Genomic DNA, 14,808 nt, shown 5'->3' with positions numbered 1-14,808 from the left:
TACACAAGTGTTTCAAGGCGCGACGAGGCAAGGGAGGGGGAACAGAGGGAAGACAGAGACAGCGATCTTACTAGACCAAGTGCCACTGAGATCATGCAAGTGCAGGGGATGGGGGAAGGGGAGATGTGCGGAGGGATGGGCAGGGGGCAGGGCAGAGCAGTGCATAAGATAACCGTAAAAAATACAGATAAAATATATAAGACAATAAAATGAAAAGTGCAGCCACCTGATGGCAAGTGCAGCCAACTGGTGGCAAGTGCAAAGGTAAGGGCAGACATCAGGTGTCAATTGCTGGTAGGGGGCTGTAGGGATACAGAAATAGTCCCAGAGTGCAGGGTTGCCAGGGGGTTAGTGCAGGTGTGCAACTGGCGGGGCGGGAGGATCTGGGCCCGAGATCAGAGGGTAGCCAGATAAGCCAGTGCAGTTTCAGTTCCAACAGGAGATCAGCAAGGGAGCAGAGGCGAGAAAGCAGAAGCAAAGAGGAAGGTCCTGAGGTGCTTCCGGAATCAAAGATGGTTCTCCTCAAGTTTCAGAGAGGCAGGGAGGCTTTCCCAGAGGGAGGCCCCAGCAGAGGAAAGAGATCTACCACCAACTTGTTTCTTGGAGAAGCAACTGAACCTATGTCTTTGTGTTTGATATTATGTTTGTTTTTGTATATTGTTAGCGCCCTTATGCTTTTGGGCCTGTGTCTTGGCGCTTTAGAAATACATTCAATTCAAGAAGTGTTGCAAATTGCTAAGGAGTTGGAGCACACAAGCAAATGTGTGAAGGTTCTGGGGAAAAAAAGTGCATTAAGGCAAGACACTTGAAGGGAAGAGCGAAGTCGTTGCAGCAGTCACCAACAGCAAGCTGCCCACAAAACCGAAAAAAAGTGCCACTACCAAACCTAAATCGTCTAAAAGTACAGCCTCTCAGAAAAGGTGTTATCAGTGCAATGCTGTGGCCATCTCGCCAAGAGCCCTTCTTGTCCATCCCTAGGAATAAAATGCACCAGGTGCAAAAGAAATGGATGTTTGACAAAATGCGTCAGGTCTCACACCATTGACATTATAGATGAATGGTACGATCATGAAGAAGAAGCTGCTTTCGCAGTGGATGACGAAGAAGAAGAAGATTTGGATGGCCCAAGGGATCTGATAACAATCGATAGGTGTCAGGTCGAGATGATAAATTCAGGCGCAAAATACACCATCATTCCAAAGATATTTGTTAAGGTATTGCCAAACAGAACATTAATGTAGCTTGATACAAAACCTCAACCATATTCAGGCTCCAACATCAATGTATTGGGCTGATCTAAAGGAAACTTCCAATTCAAGAGGAGAACAGAGCCAGGAAAAGCATACATCACTGAAAAAGGATCAGTTCCCTTACTAAATTGGCTGAAACAGAAAAAGTAAAAAATTAGGCTGAATCACAATGATGAAGATTGTGCGTTACTTTGTGATGGTACAAGATTGGACTCCCAATCGTTCAATCAGAAGGTGGGCTGTGTGAATGGCTTTGTACACGATATTCATCTGGTGCAAGGATCAAGGCCTGTGGTCTATAAAGTCAGGTCAGTTCTTATGGCCATAAGAGATCAAGTGAAGGAAGAGCTACTAAAATTGGAGCATGGTGGCATAATTGAGGGAATTTAATCTTCAGAGCGGGTGTCCCATCTAGTTGTGGTAGCAAAGCCCAATGGAAACCTGAGGCACTGTATAGACCTTTGTGCTCTCAATAGATGTATTATACCAGATCGGTGTTGCAGAGCGGGCTCCCCTTCCTTGCCTCACGGGGGGCTCCCCCTTGGGGAGAAAAGACAAATTCCCACCCCTTATTTTTGTGGTTTCCCCTTCTTTACCTATAGGGAAACGGCTTAAGAAGTCAACATTCCCTTGTTCTTTATTGATTTATTTTGAAATCTGTTTATTAATAAGTCGGCATACCCATTTTCCAACTCCACCGTTGTAATCATAGCACCAATAGAATATGAACAATACCAGGCTGGACATATTGAAACAAAATGATAACTACAAAATTGTCTTTTCTGATGTTGTACCATAAAACAGAAGGGTTGTAGGTCCAAGAAACACCTCATTACTCAAGGATTGGTGTCTTTCCTCAAACTCATCCATGTTAACGGGGAGTGATCCCTGATTAACTGAATTTTTTGGCCTGTCAATACTTCAAGTGCGTGACCGCCCACTTTATGGTCAGAGCTTCCAGTGCCAGAGTAGCATAGGAATGCTTCCTGGGAAGAGTTTCCTGCTCGCATGTAGTATAGGTTGCTCAACGCCGTCATGTTCTTGTGAGAGCATGGCCCCTAAGCCCACTTTAGAAGCGTTAGTTTATGATAAAAAGTCTCAATCAAAGTTTGGCATTTTAAGGACAAGTTTACTGCACAAAAGTCTTTTTAAACCATCAAAGCTGGCTTGATCGTGTTTGTATGAATCCCTTATATGCATAACCAAGATACCACTGTCACTATGGCTGCTCTCCTGGCTGACGCTGAAAGAGAACACACTTTAGTTCCCTCTAACCTTTTGCCTTCTCAGAAGACTGGCATTATTGCATTTTTGGATCAGTTTCCTGAGGTATATCAGAATACCTACAGGGAACACCATCAACTTAAGACCCTATAGAATCCCTATATATTTACTGATTCCCGAGTTTGGATGTTTCTGAGAGGCCCCCTGTGTCCATCGCAATTCTTGAAAATAGAATTTCAATGATAGGCAACGGTTGCATTGGGGCGGGCGGAATAGGAGTGGTTGCTATTTTCTGACCTATCTCACATGTTACAATGAAGTTCTTGATATCGGCAAATACTCTGGGCCAATACATCTAGGGAATTTGAGTTTTTGAAAATTCCCTGGTGTCCGGCTGCCAAATGGGAGTGGGCCAGTTCGAGAATTATTAGTTCAGGGCTTCGTGGGACAACTAGCTGTTGTCAGGTTCCAACTAGCTGTTTACGCCATACGCTATCGGTGGTTACATCACCTTGATAAAGTAAACCCTGTTTTTCAAAAAAAGAAGAGACTAGCTTGACGTCTTCCTTTCTCTTTGGTAATGACCTTACTAAAGGCCTCCATGAGAATGGGGTCTTTCCTTTTGGCAAAGGCTACTTCAGTCAAGGGAACCATCACCACTACTTCATCTGAAATTTCCTCTACTCTGAGAAGGTCTGCCTCTCCAAACCCATTTGTTCCCCACTCTGTTTCTGTTTGTTCCATCACTTCCTGTGGTTTCTGGATTAAGGTTTTTTCAAGAATCCCTTATATGCAAATTAAATGATTGTCTTCCATCCAAAGTAATTGTGTGCGCTAAATGTCCTAGTTTCAACTAATAACCCGTGTAGGGCTAGTAGGGAGTCTCTTCCGGTGAGGTCCCACTTGCTTTGACCCCTAGGGAGGGTGTTGCAGAGCATGCCTACCTTCCTAGCCTCCTTTGGGTTTTAGGGACGAAGTCCCTCAATTCGTCACACTCTCCAATATGCAAATAACTGACTATAAAAATCTTTTAAACCCATTTAAAAATCCCACCCCTGTAGAAAGTTCACAGAAAATGCAGAACATGAAGATGGAAGCATTCTGGGTAATGTAGAAGGGATGAAGAGCAGGAAAGTGCAACAATGCAACTTTTACAAGGATATATCTTGGTAGGAAAAGGTGCAAAAGGGGCTTAACAGTTACCATGGTCTTTAATGGTGTACTAGTGGTTCTGGGCCTCTCAATGCTACCTTATTCCGGTATTCAATAGGTTTGACAGCGTCATACCTGGACTATGTGTGCTGCCGTTGCCGGTCAAACCTGTTTGAAGATTGCAAGCTGTGGTTCGAAGATGTGAAGAGATGACCAATAAAACACTGCAGGTCCTGTGTTCTTCGAATTGCATCAACCATGGATCAAAGCTGTGCAAACAGAGTTCTTGTGTCGGGTCAAAAGGCATGGAATGTGGTTTAGAGCTGTGTGAAAACAATTTCAGCTGCTCTTAAACTTTGGGTGCTATGAGTCCCAACCCGGGGGGCTCCAGGACAAGTTAAGTTCTACTATCCGTCACTCCTAGTCCAGGGAAACTGACTGGCACCTCCAGGAGTCCTTCACCTCCGCTGAGGGGCCTGGTTTCAGTACAGCTGGGCAGAGTGTTAGACCTTAGTCCAACAGTAGGTTCACCCCCAATGTTCCCTGGGGATGGATAGGGATGAGACAGTTAGCCTGCCTGCTGATCTTCTGAATGCAACAGGGATAGGTTGTCTGGCAATGGATCCATATCCAATATCATCTTATCTTATTATTTAATTTTATTATTGATACAAATCAAAAAAGCTAGGGCATCTACACCCGTACCAGATGGCACGCCTTCACAATACTGCAGTGAGACCCTCGGGCCGCCACATTGGGCAACCTAAGACCTCCTTTAGTGGCCCCTAAACATTGGAATGCCTGCAACGGCAGTTTTCAGGCATTTGCAATCCATGGATCAAAGCTTTGGATTAGTATACTTTTTCGGGTCAACAGATCAGCGATAAAGGTCCACGACCTTGTGGCCAAAGTCTGTAAATCTGCAAATATGTGGAATCATTTACAAATAGTAAAAACATTGGAGAAACCGAATAAGCACTTGCAAGCACTTAGCAATTCAGAAGTAGTGTACACACAGTGTAAGCATGCAGACCACAATCCTTGCCACTCCTGAAGACACAGGGAATTCAAAATGGCTACCAGCCCTCTTTTGTCGTTAGACCGACTCACTTATGGCACTGGGCACATTATGGCCTTTTCGGAAAGAGAACTAAGAAAGATACACCATTGAGAGAGAAAGGAAAGAGTTGAAAACGTTGACTTGGGTCAGAGGATTAGACTTGCACAGGGAAAGCCGAGGTATTGAATGACTCCATTGATACCGGAAAAGTTATCAAGGCGAGTAGAGAAACGAGATGGCACAACTATGCCAGGTACATTGTTATGCATTGTGATGAATCCAGTGGATTCATCACTGATCTCCCGGTGGTAACCTCCTCCCATGTGGTCAAGGCCTGGCAGCCGCTACCTGATCATGACCCTGGGGTGGCTATATAAGGGAGGATCACATGGGAGGAGTCAGCCTTTGGGGAGATGTCATGGCTCCATCAGGTGAAAATAACATCCCCATGTCCGCAAACCATCATGGCCTATGGTCATGCATCTACACCTTTTCCTATCAAGAACAGAGAGGCCCCTTTCACCAAATCTATGACCCAACCTTCCAACTTTGGCCGACCTTGCTAATCTCATGGAATCGCCTTTTTCAATGCCACTTCAATCAATCAGAACTGACTTGCCATCAAAACCTTTAAAAAAATGCTTATTTCAATTCCACAAGTCCATTGTCAACAATGGACTTTGGTACCCAGAATCCCCGAAATACTGGGACGAAGAAGAGAGATTGAGCAATGTGGAGCAAAAGAGACTGCAATCTCAGCAAGCGCTCCAGTGTTTCCTGGCACACACCTGTGCCCAGGAAATGTAAGCAGCCCAAACTAAAAATCAATGACAGCTGCTGTGGCGACTGGCGAGAGAGAGCTGCACCTCTCTAAGTGGTGCAGAGAACCCAATTGCCGGGTCCAGTGTGGTGGAGCCAGGCGGCTCATCGACTGGCTAGAAAGAAGCAACTGAGGTAAGCTGCAGGAATGCCAGAAGTCGGTGATGGACCCCTGGACATTCCCAGACGATGGAAAGCATCATTTCACCTGTTGTAGCCAATAGGAAAGCTTGCATGTCCAGTGGAAGCTGCCGTGCACAGGTGAACGAAAGAAGGGCATCCGCAAGGAGGTGGCAGATGGGAATCCCAACCTGCAGACCGCAAGAGAATTCACCAACACCAAAGAAAACCAGTGAATCCACCCAGAATCTGCAGAGACACTGAGGCATATCGCCGAGTGCGAACATTTGGGAACCACTTAATTGAGAAAGAGATCATGAATGGACATATTGGAAAAGGGGAGTTTAAATTACAAACCACCCCTCTTCTAATGTATGAATGTATGCCGTGCAGATATTTAAGAATCAGAGAGAGGGTAACATATCCGAGGGATACAGTATCCAACATTATATTTAAACAGCTTTTGGAGCGGGCAAAGACCCCAAACGAACAGAGGTCCTTGCAGGAGAGTATATCAGGCAGTCACAAGTGTGTGGACACTAGAAGCCCTGGCAGAAAAGTATACCAGGCAATCACAAGTGTGTGAAAATCAGAAGCCCTGGCAAGGGAGTATACCAGACAATTATTGTGTTAAACAAGAAAGAAGAAACCACACCACCTGAGAGCGAGAGAAATACCATGTGTCCTGAAGGAAACCACAATTGTAAAACCAGACATTGGTTGTGTGCAAGTGTGATAGTTGGCCAAGAGAGGCCCAAAGAACTGTTGTGTAAAAAAACCTCAAGGAGTAAAGAATAATCCAGGGTAAGGGAACTACCCTCTGGTGCCAAGACATCCTTCCTTGAAGAACATGTGTTTGAACCATTTATTCTTTTTTAGGAACAGTTTTCTAAAGATCAAGGTTACAGACATTTCCCCTTTGCACCTAAGAGTTTATTTTATAGTGTGAGGCTCCGAATAGAACTTTGGAAACAGGACAGTTTTGTGTTTGACATCATGACATGGACAGATCCTTAGTTTTGGTCTAGGTAGGGAAATTCCTCTTAGAGCAGGGTGACAGAGGCCTTTTCCGAACCCCTTTTATTTTCAAAATTGAAAGTCTTAAAACAAACACATAGCAAATTTGTGTCTGAGTTTCATTCCTGACTCTTGACAGCATTATTTGATAAAAATGTTATTCTCCCCATTAAATCATGCAAATTCAGAATGGCTTTACACTGAAATGGCATATAATTAATTTTAAACATAACAAGACCAAATGCTTTACTGAAAACATAAATACCTCATGCAAGGGAGATTTTGTGTTTATGCTGTCAAGTGAAAGAGATGCAGTATTATACCATTTTTAATGTGAGTGTTCTTTAAGTAAATGATGCATAGAAACATATTAGAAATCCCATACATCTATTATATTGAGCCAAAACTACGCAAATAGCGCATTTCTGTTTCATGGGACACAACATATCTTTTATATTTTGTGACCCTAAGCTGTTAACTTTGATTCACCTGAAACTCTTTGGGCAAGTGTTGGCTTTCTTGAAAACAGTACTGCAAAGTCCCCATCATCTACCACTTTTATCGAAGCATAGAAAACTGAATGGGCCTGGTTGTGTTCACGTGAGACAACTCAAGCCCATTATAAAAATGTGAAAAATATGCCCAAATAAACTCCAGGATCAGTGTTTTCATGGTCTTATTTTCTAAGCTTATTTGGAAGGGCACCCTCGGAATAGATTGGGGTGTGTTTGGTCAACATTAGGTACAAGTTCAAATGAAGCAGATGCTTACACAGACCATAGCCTCCGACCCTGCAATAAGGAGCCTAAAAGAATGGGTCAGTTCTGTCTGGCCTCAATCATAAAGTACTAGGTTACCAATTCATGCTTTTGTAAAATGATGAAGTTCAAACAGATGGATTCTGTTGTTACAGGGAAGTCTCCCAAAATGAAAATCATATCAGATAGAATACATCCAAAATCTTTTAAAAATGTTCATTCAAAAAGGGCAATGGGAAATACATTCTTAGTTCTAACAGAGCTGGGGGCAAATCCGCCAAGCCCATGATCTGGCGGACCCTTAAATGTGGTGGTAATAGCGCTACCGCTGCATTTAAGGGTTACCGCCAGACTCGTGATGAGGCCCTTAGTCCGAATCTAAAACCAGATACAGATGTAAATTTAGTTGGACAATACAGATGACAAGGGATATAGTAAAATGTATGAGTTATGCATGAATTAACGTATTTTAACAATTTCAGAATATTCTTGCGAATCTGAATATATAATTCTTGTTTATATCACGTGACCATATCAGGAATTATAAGAAACATGTATGTTTTAGTCTAATTTTGATTTCGCATACCTAAGGGGTGTGCAAATGACAGAGAGAAATCAATGGGTCAATGAAAGCAAGGAAAAGGCCTCTACTGGGTGTAAACAAGTGAAAAGAACCTATCACAGGCTCTGTCCAATCAAAAAATACAGTGTCAAATGATGCTCGATAGATAGTTTGCTGGGTTTTTAAACTCACACATTGGAAGGAGGAAGAATTTTTGGAAAGCAGAAAAGAAAGCGATCCTCGGATAGGGCATAATCTGACTGAGACTCCAACTGGAAATAGCTGATTGAACACAGAGGCCTTTCCCAAGACAGAACCAGATTACTGGAGAGAGACTTCAGAAGCAGTTGGACCGCCCTGTCCTGTACTTTGACAGATGAGCAAAAAGTGAGTACAATGATCCCAGAGTATTTAGGCAAATGTCCTTAGAATTAATTGAATCCCAGACAACAATTACAAGTATTTTGTGAAACCCTATTAAGCTATATCATTGAAAAGGGAATCTAGTATAAGGCATATGTGCTTTATGATTTAGAATTATACATTGAAACCCTAGGTACCATCATTGTACCGCAAGTGCCTTGAGTTTTAAGGCAGTTGCGCAGGTTACTCTGTCCCTGGAGACCATGTTGCTGTTTCACCTATCTTACCGGAGCTTATTGCATTGCATCATATTGCTACATGAGCACTGCAGTTGAATAGTTTCGCCTGGGAGCTGCCAGTTTTGCTATTCTAGTCTTCCCTGATTGGGACTTCAAGACATCCATTCTAGCATGAAGCGTGCGCAAACGCGAATGCCTTGAGTGTTAAGGTAGTTTGGCGGCTCACTGTTTGTGATTTTGATATTGTGTAATATAAGGTTATTCACTATCTATAGCCTTATTAATAACTCTCTTTTGCATAACAGACACTGCCTCATACCGTCATATGTACAAAGTCCATAGTGGGAAAGTTATGGTGTCTCACCTACCCGTAAACACTGCCCCTATTTCGGACCATGAAATGCTGCAGGCTATCAGTCTACCCTCTCTGGGGGAAGATCTCTTGCAGGAATTGTTGCAGGCAATGAGCCTACCACTACCTTTGTCACTGAGTGATGTAGCAACGTGACTGCCTGTTTTAAGTACTGGGGGAGCCGCCTCATTTATTATGGATAGCTTAAATACGGTACCAATGTTAGCGCAGACATAGGACAAAATTACTGATTACTATTCTGTGCATTCGATGGCTGCTCAGACAACATCATCCATGGACCACGGTGCCTCGATAGCCAGAATGCCTCCACAGGTTGAGCTGGATAGCCCTGAAGTATTAGAGGTTCCTGTAGTGGTTGACCAGATTGGTGGTCAAAGTGATGCTTCTTGTATGTTGGACACTCAGCCGGAATTAGCCTTTGGGAAACCATTGACTGATGACTCTTCCTTTTCCTCTTTTGGCTGTACCCCAGAGCAGCCTTCTCCACGTAGGCTATCAGCATTGTTGAGGCAAATGGACAATAAAACAGATGTTGCACAGACTTGACATATTAACCAAAATTAACCAAGTCCTATGTGTCTTGGTTTCACTCTGAGGTTTTAAAAACCGAAACTGAGATGTTTTCGGTTTTGTTGGAATCACTTCTATTCACATTTGATAATATCAAGGCACATAGCAATTTGAAGGACTTTTTGTTTCATCACAAACAACAACTGCTACATACAGGGATACCAGAGGCCCACACTGCAGATAGTCATGTGAGCCGAACGTAACCCTGGGTAAACAATAGTAGCAACATAAACCCTGAGGCCGTAGTGCGCCTCCTTTAGCGATTCTGCAAGTGATTATGGTCCCTGATAGCAATGTAAGGCACATTGTTCAAACAACAGCAGAACCTAGGACTATGAACTTGATGATGCACTGGGTTTGTCAGTTTTACCTGAGTATAGTGTAACTTGTAATGCCGATCATGGGATCTCACCATCTGACCCAATCGTCAATGTGACTGACAATTTCGTAGATGTTGTTTGTTCTATTCCTAGGAGTACAGTGCAAATGGAAGGAATTTCTAGTGTGCTGAGTGGGGCTGGGGAAGAGGTAGTGCTTGCTGAATTGCCCCCAGTAATCTGTATATCTAAGAAACAGAATAAAAATGGAGGCTAACATGTTAGAAATACATGCCGCTTAATAAGCAGGCAACTAAACAATTATTGCTTTGCTTTTTGAAGCAGCCACAGGTAAAAGGGTATTTGGATGCTAGTGTGATTAGAATGGGGGATGTGGGAGAGCAGGCATCTACTTTAGTTACATCGAATGTAAACAAGGTAGATAGTGTCATGATAACAGGAATAAATAGTAATCGAGCCTTGGAACCTACAAGAACACCTTTAGTACCACTGAACCTAAACTCTGAACAGAGAACGATATTTAGGCCAGTGTTTATATCTGAAAATCTGCCTCGTTATGCTATGCAAATTCCTTCTTCGGTCTTGAATTCAGCTCCAAAGTTTTTACCACCTCAGTGAGTCAAGGCAGTAAATAAAAAAGTTTCCTTTGGTCCCGTTCAGTGTAAGAACCCTTTTGTCCCCTATAATACCAATGGAGTACTTTGTATTGGGATACCTGTTTTTAGGACAATACCCATTGAACACAATAGATCTAGTCATACTAACTTCCTTGTTGATTGGAATGGAGAAAGGGAAGAGAGTCAACTCGGCCATCACAAACTGAGATATATAGTGTTTTGAAGAGTTATAAGGGAAGAGAATTCCATAAAAATGTGGATCCTGACTATCGTTGTCCCAAGTGACCAGGAAGGACTCGGGGACCAAGATGCCAAGGGCGCCTGTGTGTAACTGGGGAGCAGAAACTGGATTTGGAACTTAGGATATTCTTGGAAAATGTTTTACCGACAATAAACATGTGGTTCTGAATAGAACAAATATTCTTTACTTATTGAATGCAATACCATCTCTTGGCAGTTACCAGTCGAGATATTGACAGAATTTATTTTTGATCATTTAAGAACCGATCAAGTGGAAGTGCTTTTTCGGTCAAGAATAGTTTTGGATATTGTCATGAGTAAATTGGCACTATCCGCTTAGTGGGCTTTGACATTTCACCCTATATCAATAGGGGTAGTCATCGGAGTGGAGTGAGCGCTTTCCTAAGGAAATCGTGGTTTCCCTAGCTCCTGAATAGGTTCTGATCGAATGGTGTAAGCTTTTAAAAGTAATATGAATCTGGTGGCACAAACTAGTGATTGGTCATGGGTCTCTGACGCTTTAAGTGGATGAAAATCAGAGGCTGTGACTCAATGTCAATGTGGGATTTTATATTCCCACAGTATAGGCATATATATATTAGACAGCCGGCTGTAGCTGCCCGTAGTTATGTTTAAGTTGCTCAACTCATAGGAAGAGCACTTTTTGGGTGGCTTATAACTTTGCTCCCTCTGGACGAATCCTTAACAAACCTTGCAAAAAAAGTATATGGCCCCCTCTGAATTCTTTCAACACGTTTGGTGAGGTTTCATCAAGGGGGGGGGCAAAGTTGTAGAGGGGTCCCAAAAATGATTTTATTTTCAAAGACACAATAGAAAAGAGAATTTTCTCACGTCTACAGCCCAATCCGGTGGACAGATTTTCACCAAATTTGCTGCAGAAGGGGTGGCTTGGTCCCGAAAGTGTGCTTTTGTAAATTTGGTGTAAATCCATCCAGTAGTATTTTTTTTAAATGGCTACAAGTAGGTAAAACAAAATTGGGACATTGGGCGCACCCGCTGATTGGATGGCGAAAAGCGTGAAATGTGTCAGACTTTGGGAAACGCCGGCCATGTTACATTCACGGACATCCGCCAGTGTCCGCAAACATTGCAGTAAAAACATATTAAAAAAAAACATTGCACTTGTCAAACTCATCAAACAATCTCTGGGAAGGTTGGGGGTGATGAGAATGGGATGGGATATGGCTGTAAGAAGCCAAAAAAACAGGTGTTTTTCTTCCCCCGAAGTCCGCCAACAGTCCGGATGTTTGGGTACAATCGTGTGATGTTCGCGAACACTTCAGATGTTCGGGGACATCTATGCCTATTTCTGCATTACTGGGTTAGTGAAAAGCAGTTTTTCGATGGCTTATAACTTTGGTGCCACTCAATGAAACTGCATGAAGTTTTGGAATTTTATTCTAGACCTGAGTCTGGATGGTTTTGGAAAGTGTGGAGCTGTTCTGTCAAGAGGGAACAAAATTAGAGGGGAGTCCCAAAAAATTGTAAAGGCTTATACATGTGATGCCGTTTGCTGAATCCACACAAAATTTTGCAAAAAGATTTTGTCAAGCAGGGGCTAAATTAGATGGGGGTCTCAACATTTTTAGATGGCTTATAACTTTGTTATCGTTTGACGAATGTGGCCAAAGGTTTTCAGAAAGATCATAGACCCAGCCTTGAATGTTTGTGTAAAGTCTGAATGTTTTTTTTCAAGTGGGGGCTAAGTGATATGACTATTGTATTTACATACATACTGACACTTTTGAAAAAAAAAAAATAAGGGCAGATTTCCAGCAAACTCGTGTAAGGAGCATTGGCAAGGACCTTAAAGCATGGTTTTGCAAACGTGCCCATGTTTTATTTTTTGACAAGTGTCCTAATGTAGGTACAATAAATAGTGATCTAACTTTGGTGACTGAGGTATAGCCTGTGGCCATGGCCAGATTGTCTGGGTCATGGCATAAGGTCATAACCCGGACAATCTGGCTACTGGACATGACCACGAGGGACGACAACTGGGGTTAAAGTGGCCATGTCCACCTTGGACCGGCTTTGTGGTAAAGTTATTCGGAAGTGGGATAGGTTTGAAAGGGAAAAGAAATGTGCTTGTGTTAATATGGCCATAGGGTTTTCTCTTCGCCTTCTGCAGGCTGCCATGGAAAGGGAAGAGGGGCTCTGTACGGAGCCCCGCCTTCCCTTTCCACGGTGGCCATCTTGGAAAAGGATTTTTCTTCCTACAGCGGGACGCCGCAGGCCATGGAGTAAACTTTCTTTTGTTGTTTTTTGATGTATTTTATATTTGCAAGAGAGGTTAGAACGTAAGGTGTGGAGGGAAATGAGGGAAGAGGCACCAAGCACTATGGAGGGGCATGTAGACAGTGGAAGCTGTTGCGCATGTGTTACTTCTAAGGTAGGGGGCAGTGTTTCTCATGCTCGTTGATTACAGCTTCAAATGCACTTCGAAATTGCTTCCCCCTGCTGAGTGGTGTGTTGCAGTATATGCAAAGGAATGTTCTCTTTCGAAAGATATGGATCAACAGCCTCTTTTATTGCTTGCAAGGTAGCTAGTGGGATTTTGTGTCCCACAGAAGTAGGCTGTGTGGTTACAGTATTGGTTGAGGAGGATGAGGTGGAGGAAGACAGCCCACTACTTGCTAAGAAAGGAACAATCTTTCTGAAAGAATTGCAGTGGTTGGATTTTGTGTGGCCGCATTGAGGTAGTACCGTAGGAGTACTGTCCAGGAAGTCCCCGACTGATCACAAAGTTGCACTCCGTGCATTTCACTTTGGTAGCTTTAGCCTTTGGTACATTCCCAACAGTGATAGAGAACTGCCCCAGCCCTGATTCCCTCTGGGTGCTAGAGGTAGGCACTTCCTCTGCCTCATCTTCTTGGTTCTCTTCATTGTCATTAGAAGTACTGTGCTTTTTTTGTTGTGTAGGTCCTCCAACTGGTGGTGCTGGTGGCTCTTGGGGAGGAGGGATGGCAATAGCTTATGCCATTTTAAAGATAAATAGCAGTTTTGCTACTATTTTTCCAAGTATGTGCTTTGTACTAGATTGTTAATGGATAATGAGTAAGAATAGGTGTAGGGGCGATGGAAGGGTTCATTTTGAGCTTGAACGTTCCTAGATCAATAGAAAATGCACTTCTGAACTCTCCTCGAAGCACGGACCCTTGAAGTGTGGATGCGTTCGCGGACACATCATCAGGCCGCATGCGAGCGCTTGGTCATGTGGCACTGTCCAGAAGGTCTGCGATGACGTCAGACGTTCGTGGACGTCGACGGACGCAAAAACAGTGGAAAAAGTTGCAAAAAGTGTATAGAAGTGTTAAAAATGATGCTAGATGGTTGGAAATGGCAGAGTTTCATAGTGAAACTTTGTAAATTGGACATAAATGTTGCTGCATTGGGGTCCTTTTGATATTAGTAAGTTAGGAAAATAGTATGCACTGGTAAAAACCCATGAAATTCACTGAAAGAACTTTGTTAAAGGGACATCATGGACATCTTTGATGTCCTGGGTGTTAGTCTTAGCAGTGCACGTTGGTGGCGTGAGTCATGGTTGCTTAGCTTATCATAACTGGGTAATTTCAGAGGTTTTTCGGTTTTACGTGTAACCATAACGTCCCTTTAACAATGTTTTTTCATTGAATTTCATAGGTTTTTTATTAGTGCAACTTAACAAAAACATCCCTTAAATGTTTTTTCTGCGAATATACATAAATATAATCGTGCCTAATATATAGAATATCATGAATAACTATTATGTAGAATGGGTATTTATGTTTCTTGTTCTATGTATGGGTGTTTGACACATTTTGATGAAAGGATGTTAGATAATAGCAGGCATGTTGTGAGTTCCGCCCTGTGGACGAGCTGCCTGTATTTATTTAAATATTATGGGTGACTTGCACAGCATTGAAAAGTATGGAACAACCTTTAATAACTTGATGTATTATTTTAAATAAAACAAAATATTCAGATTAAAAATGGCCCGTTTCTCGTCCTGATTGTGGAATAGGATTGTCATTGTGGAGGATATTTGATCGGGGATATTTCTCTGTAAATAAATCTATCACCAGAAATGTAAATATATTACA

At 42.7% G+C, this 14,808-nt stretch overlaps 1 protein-coding gene across 2 annotated transcripts in view; it reads left to right on the top strand.

Annotated features, from left to right (window-relative positions):
• SUPT3H (SPT3 homolog, SAGA and STAGA complex component) overlaps positions 1-14,808 on the top strand; it is a 2,273,353-nt gene that overhangs the window by 1,812,775 nt on the left and 445,770 nt on the right. The gene's annotated exons all lie outside the window — the stretch shown is intronic.

Source organism: Ambystoma mexicanum, chromosome 4p (assembly GCF_040938575.1).
Source record: "Ambystoma mexicanum isolate Mex_15411 chromosome 4p, UKY_AmexF1_1, whole genome shotgun sequence".
In the NCBI taxonomy this organism is placed as follows: Eukaryota; Metazoa; Chordata; class Amphibia; order Caudata; family Ambystomatidae; genus Ambystoma; species Ambystoma mexicanum.
This window is presented reverse-complemented; position numbering and strand designations above follow the sequence as displayed.